The following is a 26,739-nucleotide window of genomic DNA, read 5'->3' as shown; positions in this document are numbered from 1 at the left end:
ATCTAGAATTGTTCTCTAACCTTTTATGCATTACGATGACATTGTTGAGGTGTCTAAGCCAGTTGCTTTGCAGGAGGTCCATCTAAATTTGCATTTCTGATTCTTGCTTCATGATTATATTCATGTTAAACATTTTTTAGCAGGAGTACTGAGAAGACAATGTTGTATATTTTTCAGTACATCACATTAGGGTTTATGTGAAATTGTTTTGTCCTTTCAGCAGTGATACTATTTTATCTCATTAGAAATGTGGTATTCATCTTTGTAAAGGCACATTTTCCCTTCATAATTAGTAAGAAATCTGTGGAGTAATTCTTATGAGACTTAGTGAATATTTTATTTCTAAACTGTCTTTCACCCTATGGTTTGAGTATCCACTGATGATTCTTGTTAAATTGAATATTATTATGGTAGTTTTATATGAGGATTTTCTGTTTATATTACTCTCTATATATTTATTCATTAGCATTCTCTGTAGAGATTTCCCTTTCCCTTTTAATTGCCTATCTATCTAATTTAGAATCAGTAGGGGACTTATGGATTCATTTCTGAACCACTTCAGTTGAATCACATGTTGTATGCATGTTCACATAACAATCTATTCATGTTCTTGCTTATATATTATCTCTCTCTCTCTCTCTCTCTCATTTCTCTCATAGTCTCTCATACACTCTCACAAATAAAATAGTTCATTAATCCATCATGGTCACATGGAATCAAAAATTAACAGTAACAGCAGAGAGAGTATAAAGAAGCCATGCCATCTGTAGAGCTAAGAGATGGCCCATAAGAAATCTAAGATATGAGCTGAGCCCTCTGGGATAACTACAATTAAAGAGTAGAAGCAAAGGAATGGAGTTCCAAGAATGAGCATAGCACATTCAAAGGATACGAAGAATGACTATTTTGAAGTAGAGAACAATGTTGTGGAAGAGAAAGGTGGAGAGTGGGCAGCATCTTCAACATCAGAATGGGGAGTATGGTATTTTCCTGGAGAGAGGACACAGGTGTTAAGACAGAAGAAATGTGAAGGGGGAAAGCCAATGCTCTGTAGAACTTAGGTAATACTGTGGAAGGTTCAGGGCAAGGCAGTTGATGAAGAGATTAGAATACAGTCAGTACACACAAAGACTTAAACTAATTGTTGGTAATAGAAAATGGAAGGGAAGATTAGAAAGATCAAGAGACAATGTGCTTAAATTTGGATATATGGAATGAAGGAAATAGAGGGGATTCACAAGGACACAGAGACTGACAGATAAGGAAGTGAGAAGAGAAAAGTGGGAGCAGGAATGCAGCTAGTACTGATGTCAAAGACACTGCCCTACTTGCATCTATATTCCCAGATTCCATGCTAAATAGGTACAAAGTAGGGTTCATCTGTCTATTGGTTGCATCCATCTAGAGTAGAAAGCTTTAGGAAAAAAATTTCAATATCTTAGGTGGTAATTACATTGCTGGTCTGCAGACCATACTTTGCATAGCAAGAGGTTAGGAAATTTCTGTGCAGATAAGCCAGGCCTAGAGCCTATAGTCATAAAAGAGAAAATGAAACAAATAGTTTCTTTCTCTTTCCTAGGGATTACCTTCATGCTAGGGATGACCCAAATGGAAACCAATATTTTCTACTGACCAAACTTGTCTAAAGCCAAGGGCATTATGACCATGTGTACCCTTGCCCCAGAGATGGACTCTGTGGCACCTAAGTGTCTCACTCTGAAAATCAAGTTCATGGTGTCTGACCACAGCCATAAAGGGTAGCCAGACTTCTGAACTCTAAGTGAGTTTCCAGCCTAATAAATGTGCTCTCTGAAGAGTGGTGGGAGAAGGCCATTCACTCTCAAGTGAAGACAAGCAGGTGGTGGTATAAAATTCAATAGGACTGGCTCCATAAAACTCTTCCCATATATGTCACTGACTTACTTTGTGACCCTGGGATAGTTTCTTTCCCTCTCTTAGCAAAAGTTGCTTTACCTATAATATCAGGGCATTGCACTTCAAGTTAACAAAAGAGAAGGAAGATGGACTGATTGAGTCTGGAAGTAACACTTAATCAGGCTTATGTCTTGAAGCTACAGCTTCAGATCCCCAGGTGATACCCAAATATCCACTAAGGGATTAACAGCCCTCATTCCCTCTTGTAAGGAGGGACTGGTTTTCCAATCTCCTTGGGGGTCCACAGGTCTACTTGCCTGTACTATGGATGGGGGAGGGGGAGATAAAGGGGAAATCCTTCTGCTGGGTACATGCACAGTTGAAATTGGTTTCAACTGTGCATTGGATGGTACGGGGGAGGTAAGCGCATGCACAGTAGAAACCAGATGACACAAAACTTTGGGACATGTTCAGTGACAGCCAAAATGACGACTGTAAAGGGAAGGTATCTGGCCTCAGAACAGGATCAGATTGCACAAGGGCATGAAACCCTGGAAGGTCTTATGAAAGAGCCTGGATAGGAGGAGGACCCAACACAAACTCATGAAAAATTAGGAGACAGTATGGTTAGTTTGAAAGTCTTTCTTTGGGAGACTTCCGGCAAGATGGAGGCATAGGTGGATGCACCGTACCTCCATGCACAACCAAGATTAGAACAACAACAATTTAGAGGCAGAATAATACCCAGAACTGACAGAGAATTTATCTGAATGGAAGTTGGACAGCCAAGAAGTTGAAGTAGACCTGTTCATCCAGACCAGTAAAAGGGGCGGAGAGGAGCAGCCGGGCATGGGTCATGGCGCACAGAGAACAGGGAGAACTGGGCACATAAGGCAACTGGGAGTGTGTAAGGCATCTGGGGTGCACAAGATCGCAGCAGGTGGACCCTGAGTATGCAAGCGGCAGCTGGTGGACCCAGTGAGGCGGCAATTGTGGACCAGGGCAGAGTGCGCAACCCAAGATCCCAGAGAAGGGACTGAGGTCCCAGGAGAACGGAGCTACCCCCACATATAACGTCACAATATAGCGACTGGGGTGCCCAGTCCCCGTGAACACCTAAGGCTCCACCCCTCACTGTAACAGGAGCCACCAGACCCAAGAGAGAGAGAGAGAGAGAGAGAGAGAGAGAGAGAGAGAGAGAGAGAGAGAGAGAGAGAGAGACATGTCTCAAACACAAGAACAGATCAATGCCCCAGGACTCATCCTTTTGAGTGACCAAGAGATAGCCAATCTATCAGATGCTCAGTTCAAAACACTGGTGATCAGGAAGGTCACAGAATTGGTTGATTTTGGGTGCAAATTAGATGAAAAAAATGCAGGTTACCATAAAAGAGATGAAGGAAGATGCATGGAGAACCAATAGTGAAGGGAAGGAAACTGGGACTCAAAACAATAGAGTGGACCAGAAGGAAGAAAAAAACAACCAAACAGGAAAGAATGGAGAAATAAGAATTCAAAAAAATGAGGAGAAGCTTAGGAACCTCCAGGACATCTTTAAACATTCCAACATCCGAATTGTAGGGGTACCAGAAGGGGAAGAGGAAAAGCAACAGATTGAACACGTATTTGAACAAATAATAAAGGAGAACTTCCCCATTCTGGCAAAGGAAATAGACTTCCAGGAAATCCAGGAAGCTCAGGGAGCCACAAAGAAGTTGGACCCAAGAAGAAACACACCAAGGCACATCATAATTACATTAGCCAAGGTAAAAATGAAGGAGAGAACCCTAGAAGCAGCAAGAGATAAGGGACAGTAACCTACTAGGAGTTCCCATCAGACTGTCAGCTGATTTCTCAAAAGAGACCTTACAGGCAAGAAGGAGCTGGAAAGAAGTATTCCAAGTCATGAAAGACAAGTACCTATATCCCAGATTACTCTATCCAGCAAAGCTTTCATTTAGAATGGAAGGGCAGATAAAGTGTTTCTCAGATAAGGTCAAGTTAAAGGAGTTCATCATCACCAAGCCCTTATTAAATGAAACATTAAAGGGACTTATCTAAGAAAAGAAGATAAAGAAAAAACATGTATAGTAAAAGGAGAGCAAACTCACAATGATTAACAACCACACCTAAAGCAAAACCAGAAGAAACTAAGCAAACAACTAGAACAGGAACAGAACCACAGAAATGGAAATCCCATGGAGGGTTGGCAACAGGGGAGTGGGAGAAGGAGAGAGGGGGAAAAGGTACAGAGAATAAGTAGCATAGATTGTAGGTTGAAAATAGATAGGGGGAGGGTAAGAATAGTATGGGAAATGTAGAAGCTAAAGAACTTATAAGTATGACACATGGACATGACTAAAGGGGGGGGATATGGGTGGGAGAGGGTGTACAGGGTGGAGGGGAGTGAAGAGGGGACAATGGGACAACTGTAATAGCATAATCAACAAAATATATTTTTAAAAAGAAAGTCTTTCTCTCTCAAGACTGAGGTAATATAATAAAAGTTTAACAAAGATCCGTTTCACTAACATGCATCCATTCCTTCATTCACCATTCACATGTCTCCTAGTTGCCCCTTTGCAAGCCCTGCAGCAGCACATGCCCAAGCTTAGGCATATGCCCAAGCTTAAACAGAGACTAAGCTAGCTGGATGGGGACCAAAACTAAGCTTGACTAAGCTTTGGCATGGATTAAATTGAACTACGGCAGCTTTGAATGCCCTGCCAAAACTGGGTAATGGCACAGTATCACAGGATCTTGCCCCTTTTTCTGGGCTTAGTGAAGAGAAGGGTGGACTTCTTCCACAGGATGGAGCTGAGCCATCTCGTCATGAATGAGACACCAGGTACCTGAGGACAGCACTTTTTTTCTACTCCAATAAATCTTACCACTACACCTCATCCTCCTATATTTGGTCCCCAAAATGCTCTTCTTGCAACTCTGTTAAGAGAGCTCGATTTGCACTGGCAACAAGTACAATCACCCCTGGGACTATGCAAAGGAGATGCACAAAGTCAGAGGATTATTATGTTTCAACCTTCTTGCAGGTGGGGAATCTAAAATACTATTTTTATATAACTACATATAAAAATAAGTCAAATGAGAGATTAAAAAGAATCTTTAAGGTAAAACTTGAGACTGTAAGAAAAGTTGAGGCTGTGGCTGGCAGGGAGTTTTGGGAGCAAACATCTTTCAGGTGTCATTAAGGATACATTGCAAGAAAAAAGGAAAATATTGGAGATAAGAAAGCCCTTTTACCTCCAAAACTAATTCTTTAAGCTTTCAGGCATCTTTTATATTACACACTCTGTCAATGTAAGAAGCATCCAAACTTGTAGAGAATTTTTATGAGTTTATTTGAGCCAAACTGACAACATATGCTGGGGAGCAAGGTCTCAAATGTTCTGGAGGACAACAATTTTCAGCTTCTTTTAAGCATTTGAAATTAAGAAGGGGACCTGAGAAAGATTACAAGAATGTGAGAGAAAGCAAGGTGGGGAATGTATAACAAGATAGTTAAGATTATGTGCAGCTTTGAGGGGTAATATTCCCTTAAAAGGGTATTACTTTTCAAATTTCAAGGTTGTATTATCCTAGATGCACAAGAATAATGGACATGGCTGGCTTAAAACTTTTAGTGAATAAATTATATGTCTGGGCTTAACAACCCACAATGATGTGCAGTCAAAAATTTATGATCAGATCACCTTGTGAGGTTAGTTCTATAGAACCCCTTTATTTTTCCATCCACAACACAGACCATGTATGCAGTGTTTATTTTCTTTCTCTCTTTTTTATTTTATTGAAGTGACATTGGTTTATAACACTATATAAATTTTGCTGGGTTTATTTTCTGAAAGTAACTGTTCCATTTTTAAACTAAAAGGTTATTTCAACCCCCAAAAGTAAACACTACAGCAAAGTCATAATTTATACTAGATTCTAACGTCAGAGAGTTAAATTTAAAAAGCTTAAATAAATAATACCATTTAAATATCCCTTAAATTGCCCAGAGTCAAGATGGTAGCACTTCTCACAAAAGCCAATGTTTCCTCCAGCATTTGAATTATCTACAGTTTATTTACACACCACAGGAAGTTCACACTTCCAATCATTGAAGGTCCAGGAGACTCTGAGTCTAGAAATTCCCAGGCATCATGGACAACTGAGGAAAATGAATATTTCATTTGTGATCTCAAGCTTACACCAGGGTGAGACTCATATATTTTTCATTTTCACTCTCCCTCTCTTTCTCTCTACCTTCCCCCCTCCATCTCCAAAGTTATGGAGTTAAATTCCTGTACAGTTACTTTGTGTGAAAAGCAATCTTAGCAGTGTGATTAAGAGCAGTCTATAGATCAGTCTGAGTTTGAACCCTGGCTCTGCCACTTGTTGGCTGTATGTCTTCAGGCAAGTTACCTAGCCTCTCTGAGCCTCAGTTTCCTCATTCACAAAGTGAGCATAACAAAGTGGGCATACTCATTTCTTAGAATTGCTCTGAAGATTAAATGAGCTCTTATTTATAAATCATTTAAAGCATTTTCTGAAACATGGTAAGTGCTACATCAATGTTTGTTAAGTTTTAAAAGGGCTCTTATTACCACATCACTTATTCAAGAACATCAGGTAATGAACAATATTAATTTCCTAGACCACAATGTCCAGAAAGTGAAAACCGGATATCCATATCTTATTTTGGCTTTAATGAACAAAGATATCTTAACAAATATGAAGGAATAAACTCTATAGTTAAAAAAATAACCCATTGCATTTTCCCTAATTTTAAATGAATAAATGTCAGTCCTCTTATCCAAGTCACCCATAAACTTCATTTTATATCACAGACCTAGAGAACCAGTTTTACCTCCTGTATTGCAAAATCCAAGTTTTCTGACCTGGAGTCACATGTTTATTCTGACTATCCTGAGGATGGGAGCCAGGAGACATGTCTTCTCTTCTTTCCTATTGAATCTCTTTGTAGATCAGCATCCCCAGATCACACCTGTTATTGTCAAAGACCACAGACCCAATGGTCATCTTCTTCACCAGTGGGACCACACGCTTCCCCAAGATGGCAAAACACATCCATGAATTTGCCTTAAAATCCTCCTACCCTTCATGGTAGGAAAGAGGGTACCAAATTAGAGGCTGGTTCACTACTTGGGGCAAGGTGTGTGTGGAATGTATGCATGTGTGTTGGGAAACATGTTCTAGGTAAAATTGGGTCCATCTTGCTTTTCCCTTCTGTTCTCTTTGGTTCAGACCACTGAGGGTCTAAGAGGAGAAGGCCTGGACTCCTAGTGTGTATTGACCCAAGCCTCCAAATGGCAAAGAAGGTCTGGCCTGAGCACCTTCACAGAAGGTGTGGAGGAAATGTTGGAGGCGGCAGGCATTTTGCAAGCCACACAAATGACAAGCCATTTTGTTGTTTTTCACTTGTTCCAGGATGTGGTGAGGTGAATACAGAATGTTCTAGCAATGTGAGCAGAGATGACAAGTCTTTTTTTCCTTTTCATTATGAAGAGAGAAATGAAAGTCATAATAAAAGAAGTGAGCTAAGGCAGGGCTGTTGTCAGCTCACTGAGGAGTCAGAGAAAATGGGGGCTTGGAGATGGGTTCAGGGGGTTAGCTCAGGACAATTTACTACTGCTAGCTGTTCCTGTGGTCGCAAGTCTTGTGGAGACACAGTTTAGGAGAAAGTTCACATCTGAAGAAGAAAAGGTGTGGACATGCTTCCAAGAGAGCCTACAAATGGAATCCTTTGTCTTGAGGGCTTTGATTTCTCTTTTGCTGGTGGAAACCCTAGGGGAGATCTCAGGAAAGGGTTTTAACAGACTATTCATAAGCTTTCTAGATGTGTGTTTTTTAAAAAATATGTTCATGTACCAAAATGAGCACATAGAGGGACCAGAGTTATTTTCTGGTCAGCCTTACCTCTGTCTTGGATTTGTTTGGTTCTAATTGTTTTTGTTTTTGTTTTTATTCCCCTGACTTTGACCATCCTTGTGTTTGGCTGGCACTAATGGCACTAATTGGGCTTCTGTTATCTATCACCCTGTCCAGGGTGATTTAAGCTATTTACTCTCTGGTTAAGGAGGAGAAGTGTAAACCATTTGCTTACTCTCAAGTATCCTTAGAGAAAATAAGATCTTGGGATTTACTAGCTGACTATAAATTGCTTAAATTGGTTGGCCCCATTTATCTAACCATCTGTCTCAGTTTCCCTTTTCAAAAATTCTCCTAACATCTAACTATCCTGACTCATTATCTGTCTCTCACTTTTCATCAACTCTACTCCCTCAGTCCATAAACATATTCAATATACATATATTGGAAGAATTGAATGAATAAATGGTCTCTCCTAGAGCCGATATCAGAATTCAAATGCTAATAACTGTCAATATTATGTTGATTTCCATAAAGGAAGCAACTATCTTGACTTTTATGGTGTTGTTATTTTTTTTACTTCTTTAATTTCCCTTAAGTTTGTTTACCTCCTAAGTAAATATCCCAAAACAAGTCACTCTATTTTACTTGTTTTTGAGCTTTGTAATCATATATTAATCTTTAATATCTGTCTTTTTTCAACATTATATTTCTAAGATGTGTTTATGTTGCAGCATATTGCTATAGCTAATTTTCATTGCTGTGTAATATCTAATTTTATGAAAAGTTCACTTTTTTATCAGCTCTACCATTAATGGATATTTGGGTAGTTTTCATTTGAGGGTTACTGATGATTAATACTGAATTGAATTCTTGCACATTTACTCTGGTGCATATAAACACACATTTATGTAGCATTTTTCTAGAACAAAAATTGCTAGGTAATGCTAATACTGCATCCTATTTTCCAAAGTATCGAATCAATTTATGCTCTCACTAACAGAGTAGAAGAATTTCCATTGTTCTACATCTTTGGCAATATTTGTCCTTGTCAAAGTCTTTTTAAATTTTTTTCCAATCTGATGGATGCATAGTGTTATTGTAGTATAGTTCTTTTGTTTTTATTTTTATTGTACCTGTCCATTACCATTTAGTCTCCTTATACCCTCTTCCTCCCCACCCCATAATCACCACATTGTCATCCATGTCCATGAATCCTTTTTCCTTTGTGCTCAATCTCTCCACCTCCATACTCCCTCATTTTCTATTTTCCCATGTTTTTATAATGATTTCTTAGCTAAACTATAATTTTGTCTTTTAACCTAATGGGCATTTATGTATATTTTAAAGACTCTGAAATGGAAATGGCTGCTTCAAAAATCAGAGCTAACAAGTTTTAGACAGAGTTAAGATATCAAGGAGTTCAACAATAACTCTTACAAAGCTAACTCTGAAATATGTACAACTTGGTTTTATTAATGAAGCCTTCCTTTGTCAATATTCTGTCTCTATCTGTATTTCTCTTTTTTAAAGATTTTATTTATTTATTTATTTATTTATTTAAAGAGAAGGGAAGGGAGGGGGAAAGAGAGGGAGAGAAACATCAATGTGTGGTTGCTTCCTGTATGTCCCCTACTGGGGACCTGGCCCACAACCCAAGCATATGCCCTGAATGAGAACAGAACTAGTGACCCTTTGATTAGCAGGCCAGTGCTCAATCCACTGAGCCATGCCAGCCAGGGTTCTATGTATATTTCACAGCTCATATTTAAAATCCACTTTTGCAACATGTTTTTGTATCATTTATGGTATTTTCAAAGGAAAAATGGAGGAGAGGATCTACAGTATGCAATGTACTTATTACATGATATACCTACTATACATTCACTGCAGACTTTTCTGTTGTCTCCAAATTCCTTCTGTCTGGGGTCACCTGTGACCCCTGTCTTCCTTTCCAACATTCAGCCCAGTCTTCCTGATGTCTTAGCAATTTATTTTCAACCTCTAACATGCATTATCCAGTCAGTTCATGTAACCCCACTCTCCACAGAAGGCAGGATGTAGAGTCCAATTACCACTCCAGTATGTCCCCCTTGCCTGAAAAAGAGTTAATAGGAACTTGGAGGAAGTAAGTTACTTCCACCTGGAAGGCAAGTAAGAAAGTGAGGAAGAAGAAGGATGAATAGTCCAAATGACAATGCTCCGAGTTTTTAACTCCTGGGCCTGAGTCAGAGCATCCGGGGTCTGATCAAAAACTCTGTTGACACCTTGTCTCCCTCTAAGCCTCAGGTTCCTATCTTGCATCACTGCTGTACTGGTGAGGTAGCTCTACAGCCCAAGGAGCAAGAGAAATAGGGACAAGAGACAGGCCTTCTGCTCTACGAGGCCTACAGATAGTCAGAAATGGTAGTTAGATGGTCCCCTCTGTGCCAGTCAGGATGTGTTGAGCAACTGAGCCCAATAGATAAGCAGAAATATGCCACAAGTGTGTGGAAAGACCCTACTGTACATGCAACAAGCATATGGAAGGCTTTAGTGTTCTAGACTAATTCATGCCAAATCAGTTTGCAGAAAGAAAATTCCCACACAGCACACTGAATTGTCAAGACACCAATGTGCTGAAAACTATTTGACAAATGCTTATAAAAAGGTCTAAGGACATGGTGCTACGTTTCTGTGATGGGGAACCCAGGAGTGACAATGGAAATGGAGGCAGATACCTACAATGTGGAGGCCCCTACTTGCAAGTCCTGCCTATGTCACCATCCATCCTTAGAGCTTCAGCAACCACAGGGCCAGGCATGAGCTGGCCCCAGAAGTTTATTTCTGCACCAGGAGTGCAGATTATGAGGGTAGCACACAGGTTTGATTGCGGGGAAATTGCAGGAATAGAAGAGGGAACAGATCTCTCTCTCTCTCTCCCTCTCTCTCTCTCTCTCTCTCTCTCTCTCTCTCTCTCTCTCTCTCTCTCTCTCTCTCTCTCTCTCTCTCTCTCTCTCTCTCTCTCTCACACACACACACACACACACACAGTGTGATTCCAAAGAGTGTCAATGAACAGGCAGATGGGCATGACATTCAGAATATTGTGCCTGTCTGGAACCTCAAGGACTTCATCAGTGATAGTCTGAGGGGCTATCTACTTTCCAACTCATCCTCAATCCATTTCTGATGCTGGACACAGCCTGTTTCCACAAACTTCCTGTCATCCCTTTAGCTGACAGAGTTGACTGTCATCTCAGGACCTGTAGTAAAACGGCTGTTTTAGTCCTAAGTCACATGTTTGTCATTTTTTGCAAAATAAATAAATCAGTTAAGTGACCTGCTTCCAGACCTGAGAAATGTTAAGACTCTAGTACTGCACACAGTTTATTTTTAGACAAGGGGAACCACACACTGTACCCATAACCTCAGTCCATTTCCATCAACTGCTTGAAACAACAGAATATTCCCATATTCCTGCATGGTGCTTTATTTCTCAAAGCACTTTCAAACCTATTTTTGAACATTTTCCACATGCTTGAAGTGTAAGTGGCAACACAGCAGAAGGAAGACCTTCCTCTCCCAGGAGCTCAGGCCTCAGCTCCAGTCTCAGCATTGCCAATGACAGACTTTAAGACCATTAAGAATACTATGGAACCTCCCAGAAGCTCCATTTCCCTATGTCCAAAATGGGAAGTAGAATGTTGACCTTGCAGAATGTGACAAGGGCAATGAAGGGAGTGTGTAAAGCTCCAGCCACAGTGTCCAGCCCTGCACATGTCCATATCGCAGACACTGTTGTCCTCAATTGATGTAGGGAGGTAGTGTGCCAGATGTCAGGAGTGCAGAGATGAATGGGCCATTTCTATCCTCAGGGTGCTTATTATCTATTGAGGGAAATAGACATGCAAAAATCATATAATCCCCTACTCGTGACAATAGAGTGTGGGGGAAATACTATGGGAGGATCACCCAGATGACTTTTTGTGGAGCCTGAGTAACAGCTGGATGACCTAAGTAGCTACTTGTACTCACTTGGTGTGTGCACTTTCCAGTACTCTCATACTCTCTGAGAGGGGTGTGGTATAATTGTCCCCCTTAAACAGAGGAGATCAAAAGGCTTTCATTGGTCAAGATTCAAACCCTGGTCTGCCTGACTGTAAAGTTCTTAGCTTTAGAAAGAATGCTATTTCAGAGAACCACGAAGGAGGCATAGGTTCATCAGAAGGCCAGATGGGGATAGGGCAGTGGTATCAGAAGGAACAATCACAGTAATTTCAACCCAGCCCTGACAAACAGTTGATGCAGGATTCCTATCACTGTTTAACAGTCCTAAATAAATATTTGCCAAATGAAGTCATGACTTTCCCCTGCAAGTGGACACATGCCTGGCATGCAGTGGTCACTCTATTATCCTCAACACATGCCCACAGCCCCAAGCTCACCCTTTTGATTTTTTAAATTGATTTTAGAGAGGAGTGGAGAGAGACAGAAACATTGATTTGTTGTTCAACTCATTTTTTCTTTTATTGGTTGATTCTTGTATGAGTCCTGACTATGGATCAAACCCACAACTTTGGAATATCTTTGTTTCTTTCTTGGCCTCCCCCACTGGACGCTGTAGGACCAGCAGTCAGTACTAGCCCAGTGCATGTTGGGTGCAGTGAATTTCTGCTGAAGAGCTGGGTAAATGCCTTGAGCCCACAATCCAGACTTTCTAAGCTTCCCCACAAGACTTTATGAGGAACATCAAATGACATCTGAGCAGAGATGCTGTGTAAGACTCTTGCTGCTCTGTGATTAGCTTGGACTCTTTCACAACCCAGATTCTCTTTCTTTTGTGCACAGGGATTAACTTGTGGCACTCCTAGGGAACAAAGGTTGATCCTGGTTCTATGCATAAATCATCCCATGATTCAACACCCAGGTCTGGTCCTAAGGCATGGTCAGGGAGCATTGAGGTTTGAGCTGGGATCAGTCCCTTGTGTGACACCAGGCAGCAGAAGCAGCCAGATCCTCTGCCCTAGTTGTCCTTCCTTCTCTCCTTCTATTTTTCCTTTTATTTCATGGGAAGATTTCAGTATTGATGCAGCTCACTGTGACAACCAGAGGCCTCACATACAGCTGATGGCAAACAGTACCTGAGAGTAGCACTGGTAGTTCTGTCCACCAGCTGATGCTTTTAGCTTTTCCCACCCTGTGTTTTCTAGCTTGAAGACACATTTACAATGTCCATATATCATGAAACAAATAGACCCTTTGTTAGGTAGCAGCCAGAAATGAGTGGCCAGAGGAGAAATAAAGCAGGGCCCCTGCTCAGTACAATCTAATGAAAAATAGGAGGCTAGAAACAAAAAATAGACGTGTCTCACCTATTGATTCAGCAGTCCTGAGCCCAGTCCAATAGGATTGCCAGGCATTCCAAATATCACAAGCAAAACTATGATATCACAAGAGGAGGGGAGCCTTTGAAATTCTGTGTGTATCATCACCACTAGCTGGGGAAGAATGCTTTTGTAACTGTGCCAAGGTCTAGAAGAGAGAGAAGGAGGAGGAACCTAGAAACTGGCTAAAGAATATATCCCTTAACCCCAATAGTAGGCACACTCAGATTAGCTGGGTGCCTGCTTGTTGCTTCTGGCTCAAGTATATAAAACAAACTTACTAGCAACTTTATTTCTTGCTTTCAGCTTTGTGACCATATGTGTTTCATAAATAAATTTGTTATCTCATTTCCACTGTCTCTTGCTTGAATTCTGCTCTTGCAAGCAAGGCAAGAACATAAGGAAGGGAATCCCCCTAACTTGGGTCTCCAGTAACACCATGACTTGCTGATTCTAAAGACCTGATAGTTTTATTCTATTTTCTGACAGGGATTCTCTCCAATGAACTCCACAGGTATCACCTAAATAAGCCAGACAATGTTTGATGGTGGGGGTTGGGGGGCAAGAGTGTTGCGGAGCCCTGCAAGGTGACACTCACAAACCCATTGCTCCAGATCATTGATGGCAAGGGCAGCATCCTGATGCCCAACACTGAAAGTAACATTGGCATCAGGATCAAGCCCACCAAGCCCATTGGCCTGTTCATGTGCTATGAGGTAAGGGCACCCTGCCCCTCCCTGGCCCAAGAATCCCTGTAGTGATAAGGGAGTGGACTCAACTCTACATCCTGAGACTTCTTCACCTCTCCCTTTATTTGCTCCAATTCAATAGAGCTTGTTCTAATTAATCACAAAGCTCATAATGTGTTCCCACATCCTTTCCTGTCTTAACCCATCTGGCACTGATGGAATAGAAAAAAGCCTTGTTTCAGAATCATTTGACATGGGGGCCAATGACCTCCTATAGTTAAGAATGTAAGCTGTGACTAGGTTTAAATTCTACCATCCAACTTGCCAACAGGATGTGAATAAATCTATTAACTGCACTAAGCCTCTGGGGGACTGCACTATCCCCACTTTACAGAAAAAAAAAAACACTTCTGGCTGGAAAAGTTATGTCTCTTTCTCATGTCAAATAAATGGCAGGTCTAAGATTTAAACCCATATCTTTTGGGCCCTGAAGACTAAATGAGAAATCCAGGGATTATTGAAACTCTTGACCAGGCAAACTCTAGCTCTCCCACGGTAAGAGAGGCCACTAAGAGTAAATTCTCAGCTTCCAAGATTGGCCATGGAAGGGTGGGCAGACCTGAAATTGATCTTAGACTCCATCCCCTTTATCCAAAAGAACAGTCATCCTAGATTATCCTGTTGTCACTGTTTTCCTCACTCTGGCCTTTAAGGGGTGCTGCTCCACTTGTAATATGATCTCCCAAAAGCAAATAGGCAGGTCATACATACATAGCCTTAAAGTTCTCAGAAGCAAAATTTTAAGCATTTGTAAAAGAGAAAACAGACTAGCATGTATATAGATCAGTGGTTCTCAACTTTGCCTATACTGTAAAGTTATTTGGGGAGCTTTTTCTAAAAAATATTAATGACTGGACTCAACCACAAAGATTTTGGTTAAATTGAACTGGGGTGGTCCCATGGAATAACATTTAATTTTACTGGGTACGACTTTTATTTTGCAACAATGTCCTCACATATACCCACACATGCTCTCCCATTTTACATGCTCTCATGACAATATGTTATCTCTCTTTCCATTGAGATCTCCTTGCTTTTTTATCCCTTTCTTTTCTTTTTATTGAGCTAAAATATATATGGGTGTAACATAAAATTTACCTTTTTCACCACTTTGGGGCATACAGTTCTGTGAATATACTCAAGTAAATTCACAATATTATGCAACCATCACAATTATGCACGTGCCAAAAATATTCACCATCCCAAACAAAAACTGTTCTTATTAAACACTCACTCCCTCTTCCTCATCTCCCCAGCATTTTGTAACCTCTTACATAATTTTTTTCTGTAAGAATTCACCTAGTTTAGGTACTTCAACTAAATGAAATCATACATTCATCCTTCGGTTCTGGTTTATTTCACTTAGCACAGGGTTTTCCAAATTCATCCATATTGTGGCAAGTAACAAAATGTCATTCCTATTAGGGGTGAATAATATTCCATTGTATGTATATACCTCATTTGTTTATCCATTAATCTCTTGATGGACATTTGAATTGTTCTCACATTTTGGCAAATATGAATAATGCTGCTATGAACATTGGTGTGCAAGTATCTGTTCAAGTTTCTGCTTTTACTTCTTTGGGGTGTATATTCAGAATGGAATTGCTGGATAATATGCTAATTCTGTTTAAATTTTTTGAGGGACAGCCAAAATGTTTTCCATAGTAGCTGAACCATTTCACATTTCCACCAACAATGTTTTCAGTTTCTCCACATTCTTCCCAACACTTGTTATTTTCAGAGGTTATTTTTTGTTTGTTAGTTTGTTTTGGATAACAGACATTTTAATGGATATGAGATGGTATCTAATTGCAGTCTTAGTTTTCATTTTCCTAATGCCTAGTGATGTTGAGCATCTTTACATGTTCTTCTTGACCATTTGTTTATCTTTTCTGCAGAATGGTCTATTTAAGTCTTCTACTCATTTTTTAAATACATTGTAGGCATTCAGTACATTTTGAATTTTTTCTTTCAGTGATTTGTTTTAATTGGTGAAATCATTTTTAGTTTTTTTAATTGAAGTATAATTAATATACAATAATATCAGTTTGAGGTATACAACAAATAATTTTTTGCTTTTCAGTATACATTTTTAAAATAATTATTTTAGTTTTCAGTTACAGTTGACATGCAAAATTACATTAATTTCAAGCGTACAACCTAATGATTAGACATTTATTTTATTTTTTATATTTTTATTTATATTTTTATGATTTGTTTATTTTTATCTTTTTGTTTTTATTTATTTATTTTTAGAGAGAGAAGGGAGGGAGATAGAGAGAGAGAGAGAGAGAGAGAGAGAGAGAGAGAGAGAGAGACATCAATGTGTGGTTGCTGGGGGTTATGGTTGCAACCAGGAATGTACCCTGCCTGGGAATCGAACCTGCAACATTTCGGTTCGCAGCCCGCACTCAATCCACTGAGCTACGCCAGCCAGGGTATGATTTATTTATTTTTAGACAGAGGGGAAGAAGGGAGAGAAACATCAAAGTGTGGTTGCCCCTTGCATATTCCCTACTGGGGACCTGGCCCACAACCCAGGCATGTGCCCTGACTGGGAATCAAACCTGCAACCCTTTAGTTCACAGGCCAGCACTCAATCCATTGAGCCACACCAGCCAGTGCTGATTAGACATTTATATATGTCACAAAGTGATTGACCAAATAAACTAGTACCCACTTAGCATTGTGCATAGTTGTTGCAATATTATTGGCTATATTCCTGTGCTGTACTTTAGATCCCCATGACTATTCTGTTACTACCAATCTGTACTTCTTAATCCTTTCACTTTTGTAACCCATCCCTCAAAATTCCCTTTTATCTTACAGCCATCAAAATGCTCTCTGTATCTGAGTCTGTTTCTGTTCTGCTTGTTTATTTATTTTGGTTTTTAGATTTTACATATAAGTGAAATCATATGGAATTTCTCTTTCTCTAACTCATTTCACTCAGCACAATATCTCTAGACCCATCCATGCTGTTACAGATGGCAAGATTTCATTTTTTATAGCAGAGTCATATTCCATTGTATATATGTACCACTTCTTTGTTATCCTTTCTTTGCTTGATGGACAATTAGGTTGCTTCCCTATCTTGACTATTGTAAATACTGCTACAATAAACATAAGGATGCACTTGTCTTTTAAATTTAGGTTTTTTAGCTTTCTTTAGATGGTTATTCTGGGTTCCTCTTTGTCTCCTCTTATAGCTTTTGTCTTAAAGTCTATATTGTCTGATATAAGTATTGCCACCCCAATTTTTTTCATTTGTTTGTTTCCGTTTTCATGAAATATCTTTTTCCATCCCTTTACTTTCAGTCTGCCATTTTCAGATCAAAATGTGTGTGCATTTTGATCCAAAGTGAGTCTCTTGTAGATAGCATATGTAAGAGTCTTGTTTTTTTATCCCTTCAGCCACTGTGTGTATGTCTTTTGATTGGAGCATTTAATCCATTTGCATTTAAAGCAATTGCTGATAGATATGTAGTTATTGTCATTTTATTATTCATATTTTTAATCATTTTTTTTCTTTTTAAAGAAGACCCTTTAACACTGTTCTTGTAATACTGGTTTGGTGGTACTGAACTCTAGCTTTTATTTTGTCTGGAAAACTCTTTATCTGTCCTTCCATTCTACATATTAATTTTGCTGGGGGGAGTAATCTTGATTATAGGCATTGCTTTTCATAATTTTGAATATTTCTTGCCAATCCCTTCTAGCCTTGCAAAGTTTCTGTTGAGAAATCAGCTGACAGTTTTATGGGAACCCCCTAGTAGGTAACTCTTTTTCTTTTGCTGCTTTTAACATTCTTTCTGTCTTTAACTTTTGGCATTTTAACTATGATGTGTGTGCTTGGGCCTATTTGAGTTCATTTTGTTTGGGACTCTCTGTTCTTCCTCAGCTTGTGTGTCTATTTTCTTCACTAGGTTAGGAAAATCTTCCATTATTATGTAATTGAATGGGTTTTCATTTCTTTGTTCTCTCTCTTCTCTTTCTGGCACCCTCATGATGCAAATCTTGGTATACTTGATATTGTCTCAGAGGCTCCTTAAAGTATCTTCATTTTTTTAATTCTTTTTTTCTTTTTGTTGTTCCAATTGGGTGCTTTTTGCTTCCTTATCTTCTAAATTGCTGATTCAGTTTCTCTGCTTCATCTACTCTACTCTTGATTCCCTGTGATATAGTCTTTATATATCAGTTTTTCTATTCTTTATTTCTAACTGCCTCTTTTTCATTATCTTCAATTTTATCTTTCCCATGTACTTTGGAAATTCTCACTAAGTTGATCTATTCTTTCCCGAAGTTCCTTGAGCAGCCTTATTACCAGTGTTTAGGGCTCTGCAGCTGGTAAATTGCTTGTCTCCATTTTGTTTCATTCTTTTCTGGAGTTTTATCCTGCTCTTTCATTGGGGACATATTTCTGTCTCATTTTGGCTGCTCCTTTTTGTTTTTTTCTATGTATTAGGTGGAGCTTCTATGTCTCCACAACTTGCTAGTGTGGTTTTATGTAGTAGGTGTCCAGTGGGGATCAGTGGCACAGCCTCCCCATATGCCCAGGCTGGGCCCTCCAGGTACAACTCCTGCATGACTTGTGTGAACTCTCCTGATGTAGTTGAGCCTTGATTATTGTCATGTCAGTGGGAGAGATTGGCCTCTTGGCCAATCAGCTGTAAGGACTGATCCAGACTACAGTAAAGGAGCTGCTGTGCAGGTGCTGACCCTATGGAGCAAGACTTGCTTCAGTGGGGCTCTTTTGCCCAGTGAGTCTGTCACTTGAGTGTTTTCTTTATGGAGGTGGTTGTGTTATGCTCTAGCATAGTCTGAAGCTGTCCAAGGGCACACAGGCTCTGGAGTCTCCTAGGAGGTGTAGGCTAAGGTCATCAGTCACATGTGCCCTGCCCAGGGCTACTGGGCATAAGCTACAAAGCAATCTCCATATGGGGCTTTTTGTGCTGGGTTTGGAGATACCCAGAAAAGGGCACAGTGTGAACCAAGGCTGACTGCAGCTAATGCCTGGACTGGGGTCACTAAGCAAGAGGTATGTGGCACATGGAAATCAGATGATGTTTGTTTGGGGTTTTCAAACCTTTGAGGGATTTTAGGAAAGTTTGCAGCATGAGCCAAAAGAAGGCTGTTTGTCCATACAAACTGTAAATGGCTTGGGTGGACCCACAGGTTGGATGGGTGGGGTATTAGGGAATTACCAGGGCAGGGCAAATGGTGTTAGGTTGATTGATGGAGATTCAAATATAGCTCTGTGGGGGGAGAATTTGGTAAAGGAACCATGGCTTCTGCCAACATTTGTGTCAGGGGAAAAACTGTCTCTCCAGCCTTCACCTTGAAGTTAAGTGATTCATTTCCTCCCTGTGTATTCCTGGTGCCTTTCCAGTTGCTGTGCTAGCACTGTGTTGGGAACCGCCCTGACTGGTATCAGAAGCTGAAACCCCCGCCTAGGCTAAGGCTAAGGGAACGCCCTTGGAACCGTGAGCCGGCAAGGAGACAAAAGCTTATCTCCCTGGCAGGAATGCTGCTTCTGCTGCTGAATCCCCAAAAGCTTGGTCGGTTAGCCAAAGACGGGTAAGATTCCCCACGGGGGAACAACCCAAGCCAGGCACGATCACTTTTGGGAGGCCCCCCAAAAGAAGGACTTGGGGGGCTGCAGCAAAGGGGGGTGATGGACCCTCACTCCTCGGCTTTGACAAAGTCTGAGTTCTCAGCGTCTGGAAGAAAATCTCCTTATCTCTCGGTGGCCTTAGTTCCCGCGCTCCACCTAAGCCTGAAACAATGACGGGGTAGTACAGCTCGGTACTGGGAAGTGCGGATTTCCTGGGGTGATCAGGCCTAAGAAAGAACATGTAAATTACTGTGAAACCTTCTTTGTTCAAGAATGCTCTCAGTTGAATGAGAAGGGTCTTAGGAGGAAGCTAGTTTGTTCCTCAGCCTTACAGCTCTTTGACCCCCAACTCAATAGACAGGCAGAGTTCTTTGTTTTCTATAGTTCCTTACTTCCCCTAATGAGTATTGTACTTTACCTGAATTATTACGTAGCATGAGCCCAATAAAAGCAGGTATGGACTGTAAATCGGCGCGCTCCCCACTAGGGGGGGTGGCCATTCTGTCCCTACTTCCCCACAGAAACTAGTCTGTCTCTGTGCATGTGTTGTTTTTTCTCGCGTGTTTTGTCGAGCCATCCACAGCGTTCCGTGGTCACTGCTGACCGGTGACCCACGCGCAACAGCTGGCGCCCAAACGTGGGGCAGCGATTCGGGACCACAGAGGTGGGACCCCGTTCGAGACCACTTGGAACCAGCGGCTACGAGCCGTCGCTGTGGACAACGCATCAACTTCGGGTGGATTTGCGCGCTAACAGCCCAGGTAAGGGCCGACGACCCCGAACTCTTTCTCGGGCATGTCGTGGGATGCGTTGAATTTTCAGGGAAGTAGGTCTTTCTTTTCTAGGTCGTTTCTCTCTTCGCAACTGCCTATAATTGGGTAAATAGTAATTTAATTCTCAAGTTTGAAAAAACAAACGATTTGCCTTGAAAAAAGTAATCAGGTGATTTATTTTGGCCAATTAAAAGTAAATAAAAGTAAGCTTTTTCTTTAAAAAAAAAGGAAGGAAGGTAAACATGGGTTGTAACTTAACTAAAGGGCAGAAATCTTTTCTGCGTATATTACAACAAGTTCTTAAAGAAGCAAAGTATAAGGAAGTATAAGAAAGTATAACAAAGTATAAGAAAGAAAAGCATCTGGTTCAGCTTTTGCAATCTCTAAGAAAATATTGTCCTTCATTTCCTGATAGAGGGACGTTAGACATTGATATTTGGGAAAAAGTGGGTGAAAGGTTGAAATCTTTGCAAAACAGTGGTATATCTATCTATGGGTATGCACACCTTTGTAACCTGGAGGCTTGTCAGGGATTCTCTTGAGTTCATTTGGACAAAGAAAACAGAGCTAGATGATGAGGAATATGATTCTGACAGTGAAACGGTGTGCAAATTGAGTGAGCAGATCACGGAGGCCCCACCTTCACCCCCACAGAGAAGGATGGATTTTGCTCTGTATCTGCTCTGAAAAGGAAATTGAGGATTCCAGGGAAGGTTGAAACTTCACACTCTAGAAATGTAAATGGGAAACTGTAAAGATAAATGGAAAAGTAAAGGTTTTAGGAAAGAAGTTATGTGATGTTAGTTAATAATTGAAGGTATAAGGCATGGAAATGCAATCTTGGTGAATATCAGAAGGGGTATGAAAGAAAGATTAGAAGGTTTGTGAATGTTTCAGAAAGTCTGTGGAAGTAAATGTTTTAAGAAAGAACTATGTGGTGTGTGTTAGTAATGGAAGGTATAAGGCATGAAGATGCAATCTTGGTGGATATCAGAAAGTGTATGAAAAAGAATAGAGAGTTTGTGAATGTTGCAGAAAGTCTGTGGAAGTGAAAGTTTCCAGAAGCCTGGTAGATATCAGAAGGAAAAGGATTTTCCTTCACACTTTATATTTTTCTCCCTACCTGATCCCTCCAGAATTTGGCATTCTGAAGAAGTAAGTAATGACATAAGGTTTCTTTGCATAAATCTAACAAGATCAGTCGTTAATAGTGGTTATGATTTAATTGTGTCTTCCAACTCTTTCCAAATCTGTTATCTCCAGAATATGACCAAAAAATGAATGAATCCAAATGGCATTATAGCATTTAACAATGCACTGCTCTCCTTATGAGAGCAATGCAATGCTCTCCGACAGTTTGTTAACACCTGGTTGCACTTATGGTTTAATCAATGCTACTTCAGAATTAGTCCAACAGGCCCAAATAGATCAGGAGATCCTGACCCACCTTTCTGCAGTTGAATCAGCACTGGACTGGATTGGCGAACGCCAGGACGCTCTCGTGACTCGTCAGCACCTAACCTGTGACCCTGGTTTCTCCAGACTGTGTGTCACACCGCTACAGTGGAATTCCAGCCAACATACTTGGACTGATATACAACATCGCTTGAGGGGAGCTTTCTCCACTAACTTAAAAGGACAAATTGATAAATTGCAATTGGAGTTACATCAGCAGCTGCAGGACATTCAACGTTTAACCAAACAGGACATTTTTTGAGCCCTTAATGAAAATATTAATTGGCTGAATCCTAAAACATGGTTTGATGGAATTAATTTGAGAATTTGGGTTTTTGGAGCTGCTGGTTTTTTACTGATTGTGATATTGATTTGTGTACTTCGGTGTATTTGCAAATTGTTTTCCCAGGGTCGTATCAGAGACCAGCAAGTAGCCACCTTTATGGAACCCTTAGCAGTCCTAACTGAAAACAAGGGAGAAGGTATGAGAAACCACTCTGGCAGGCGTAAAATTAAAACTCAACACCCATGTAAGAAAGTAGGTGATGAGTCGGTGCGCAGAACTGCACCAGTTAAGAAATCCTCTCGTAAGAAGTCAGGCTTGCATTATGCTCAAACTGCCTTGTAATTTGCCTTTCCTGATATCTATGTAATTTCTCTCAAAGATTGAAATGTAACCAGACCTATTACTTTTGTTTTTCCCTTAATATGTTTTCTTGCACTGAATTTAGAAATTTAGGTATTCACAACCCATAGAATTTAGTTTCTGCTTTATATTTCTATTATTGCCTTATGATGTATGTAGATGTTGCTTTTCTTCTGATTCGCATTCGAAAACAGCAAAAGTAGGTTTCACAGGCTTAACGACCACAATTGATTTTAAAAACTAAAAAAGGGGGATATGTTGGGAACCGCCCTGACTGGTATCAGAAGCTGAAACCCCCGCCTAGGCTAAGGCTAAGGGAACGCCCTTGGAACCGTGAGCCGGCAAGGAGACAAAAGCTTATCTCCCTGGCAGGAATGCTGCTTCTGCTGCTGAATCCCCAAAAGCTTGGTCGGTTAGCCAAAGACGGGTAAGATTCCCCATGGGGGGAACAACCCAAGCCAGGCACGATCACTTTGGGAGGCCCCCCAAAAGAAGGACTTGGGGGGCTGCAGCAAAAGGGGGGTGATGGACCCTCACTCCTCGGCTTTGACAAAGTCTGAGTTCTCAGCGTCTGGAAGAAAATCTCCTTATCTCTCGGTGGCCTTAGTTCCCGCGCTCCACCTAAGCCTGAAACAATGACGGGGTAGTACAGCTCGGTACTGGGAAGTGCGGATTTCCTGGGGTGATCAGGCCTAAGAAAGAACATGTAAATTACTGTGAAACCTTCTTTGTTCAAGAATGCTCTCAGTTGAATGAGAAGGGTCTTAGGAGGAAGCTAGTTTGTTCCTCAGCCTTACAGCTCTTTGACCCCCCAACTCAATAGATAGGCAGAGTTCTTTGTTTTCTATAGTTCCTTACTTCCCCTAATGAGTATTGTACTTTACCTGAGTTATTACGTAGCATGAGCCCAATAAAAGCAGGTATGGACTGTAAATCGGCGCGCTCCCCACTAGGGGGGGTGGCCATTCTGTCCCTACTTCCCCACAGAAACTAGTCTGTCTCTGTGCATGTGTTGTTTTTTCTCGCGTGTTTTGTCGAGCCATCCACAGCGTTCCGTGGTCACTGCTGGCCGGTGGCCCACGCGCAACAGCACTGGAGCTCAAAATGAGTAAGTCCAAGTAAGTTTGTACACGGGCCTTGCAAGTGAAAAACATGGGACTCCAGGAGCCCTTCCAGTCACTCAGCCACAATCTTGGCTGGTTTTCATAGCCAGAAGTTGTGGGGACTTTTCTTCTTGGCACTGGAACCCTGCATAGGAGTGCAGGGCTGGTGTGGGGTTGGGAACCCTCACTGTAGGGGATACTTTTTCTCTGCAGCCAAAATAGCCTTTCTGATTTTTTAACTACTGCATGGGGGTGTGGAACTAGCCTGCTCTGCCTCTCCATCCTTTCCACCAGTCTCAGTATGGCTTCTTATTTATATCCTTACTTACAGGATTTTTTTAAAGAAAAAGTCACATTTATTCAGGGTCATGATCAGACTATTACATTTAGCAATCATCAGCATGGGTGCAAAAAAAAAAAAACCAACTACATTAAAACCCTTTCTTGCAATGCTTTACACTTTCCACAAAACAGAAACTGAAGTAACCTGTTATACAATTAGTCACAAATACAGTTTTCAAGATTTTTGCCCATTCACATGAGTATTGTCTAAAACGTGTCTTTGTAGCAGCTAGGCCCTGCCACCACTGTGCTTGACGGAGTTCACAAATCTCTTGTAACCTGTAGCTCCCCTGTCACTTCCCTGGCTCTCCTTTCCTGCTAAACTTTTTGTTCAGCTAGATTTCAGGCAGTTCTGAATGATATTTGTTCCATAATTTAGTTGTAATTTTAATGTTGTGGGAGAATGTGAGTACTGCATTCACCTAGTTTACCATCTTAACTGAAATCTCCCTTTGTTTTTTAGGGAGGGTGAGACATTTTAATTTTGTTATAGAGTTGTATGAGTTCTTTATTCTGGATATTAATCTCTTATTAGATATATGCTTTACAAATATTTCCCCCATTCTGTGGGCTACCTTTTCATTCTCTTTATAATATTCTATGATGTATAAGTTTTTTAATTTGATAAAAACATTTTATCTATTTTTTATTTTATTTCCTGTCTTTTAGGCATTATATTCAATAAATCATTGTCAAATTAAAAGTCATGAAGATTTCCTCTCGTGTTGTAAGTTTTATCATTTCAGCTCTTATATCTCAATTTTAGATCAGTTTTCAGTTAATTTTTGTATATGGTATAAGGCAAAAGCACGTAAACATCCAAGTTTACCAGCATCATCAGTTGAAAAGATCATCCTTTCCCACTGAATGGTCTTGGTACCTTTGTCTCAAATAAATTGAAAATATATGTGAAGGTTTCTTTCTGGGCTCTCTATTCTATTCCAATGGTCTATATAGTTGTTTTTATGCCAATACCACACTTATGATTACTGTGGCTTTGCAGTAAATTTTTAACTGTATGTTTTCTATAATTATTTATTCTCCCCCATATCTTCTTGCACTTCCACTCTCCCCTGCCCCTCCATAGTAAATTTTGAAATCAGGATTGTAAGACCTTGAAGTTTCTTCTCTTTTTAAAAGATTGTTTTGCACCCTGGCTGGCGTAGCTCAGTGGATTGAGTGCAGGCTGCGAGCCAAAGCATTGCAGGTTCAATTCCCAGTCAGGGCACATGCCTGGGTTGCAGGCCACGGCCCCCAGCAACCACACATTGATGTTTCTCTCTCTCTCTCTTTCTCCCTCCCTTCCCTCTCTAAAAATAAATGAATAAAATCTTAAAAAATTGTTTTGCATATTTGGGATTTCTTTAGATTTTATATAAATTTAAGAGTGGATTTATATATTTCTTCAAAACACACCACTGAGATTCTGAAAGAGATTGCATTGCAAGTATAGATAGCTTTGGGTAGTATTGCTATTTTAATCATATGAAGTCTCCAATCAATGAGAATGGGAGACTTGTCCACTTATTTTCTTTTATTACGACAGTCCATATTTTTGGACTATAAGATACACCTAGGTTTTAGAGGAGGAAAATAGGAAAAAAATTTTGAAGCAGAAAATGTGGTAAAACTATCCTAGCTGATATATGGATTAAAGAGCAAACAACCAACATACCTCAACATATATGAAAATAAGGGACCAAAAATTGTAGCGGAACTGAAAACCAGACGGTAAGGAGAGTGCATCAGGACAGTAAGGTTCCAGGGACCAGCGAGGGGTCCAGGGGGCTGCAGCCCCAGGCCTAGGCCTGCTGCCGGGTTTGCCACAGAGTCCTTGGGAGAGAGCTGGAGCAACTGCTCCCTCCCAGGCCAAACAAAGTCAGAGCAGCACAGGAAAAACCCAGCTGCTAGCAAACACACAGGGGCTGTGAGCACCCGTGGAGTCTGCAGACACTGGCAGAGTTGAGAGTCGCCTGACAGGCCCCAGTCCCCATAGTCACCTGTCTGGCTGGAGCATTTGGCTGTGGGAGAGGCCAGGCCACTGTATGGAGGTGGCAGGCTTGAGTAGGAAGAAATTCTCAAAAAGAAAAAGTGAAAAGACAGACACTGTTTGGGGAATTCCCCTATAGCAATCGCTCAGGCCTCCCTGCCACCCAGCCTGGCAGCGATCCAGAGGTTGCACAGAAGGTTGTGCTAAAGCAGAAGACCCTGCTCACTCCCATAGCACTGGGAAAGGTGAGGCAGCCAGACTGAGGGCTCACACCTCCGCACCCCAGCCCACGGCAGCGGTAACCCTGGGGAAAGGCCTGGTCCCCACACCCAAGGCGCAGGGGAGAGGTGCCAGGACAGTGCTAGGCTGACTGAATGCAGATCAGGAAGGAAGAAAAGCCATACTAATCGCCCCTCAGTCAGCTGCAGCTAGCAAGACCAGAAAAACTGGTTTGGACACTTTGAAACCAAGAGGCTTTTTAATTTTATTCTATTTTTATTTTTTAATAATTTTTAATTTTTATTATTATTTCTCTTTAAATTCCTTTTTCCTCTCTTTCCTTCTTTCTTGTTTTATTCCTTCCTCTTTCCTTTCCTACAATTTTATCTCTTTTTCCTTTCTTCTTATGCTTTTTTTTATAATACCTACAAGTGAAACCAAAAAAAAAAAAAAAAAAAAAACAAACCCCAAAACCAAAAACAAAAGAAACCCCTGGAACTGTGAAAAGACCAGAGTTGGACCCAAAGAAGAAGCATCACAACAGCTGTGACAGTGAGACAAATTTCACTCTGCTGTTACAGAGAAACTGGAAGTTATTGTATATTTGTATTATTATTATTTTTCCATTATTCTTACATCTTTTATTTGAATACTATTTTTGATTCTTCTTCTTTCTGTATAGTCTGCCTTGCTAGGCTGGTTATATTGTATCATT

The 26,739-nt window shown here is 40.7% G+C and overlaps 1 pseudogene; it reads left to right on the top strand.

Annotated features, from left to right (window-relative positions):
* Positions 1 to 26,739, top strand: part of LOC123825420 — a 42,912-nt pseudogene that overhangs the window by 2,508 nt on the left and 13,665 nt on the right.

The sequence above is a fragment of the Phyllostomus hastatus genome, unplaced genomic scaffold (assembly GCF_019186645.2).
Source record: "Phyllostomus hastatus isolate PE091 unplaced genomic scaffold, TTU_PhHast_1.1 phas_contig_64, whole genome shotgun sequence".
Taxonomy (NCBI): Eukaryota; Metazoa; Chordata; class Mammalia; order Chiroptera; family Phyllostomidae; genus Phyllostomus; species Phyllostomus hastatus.
Note: the sequence above shows the minus strand (reverse complement) of the source record. Positions and strands in the feature narration are given on the sequence as shown.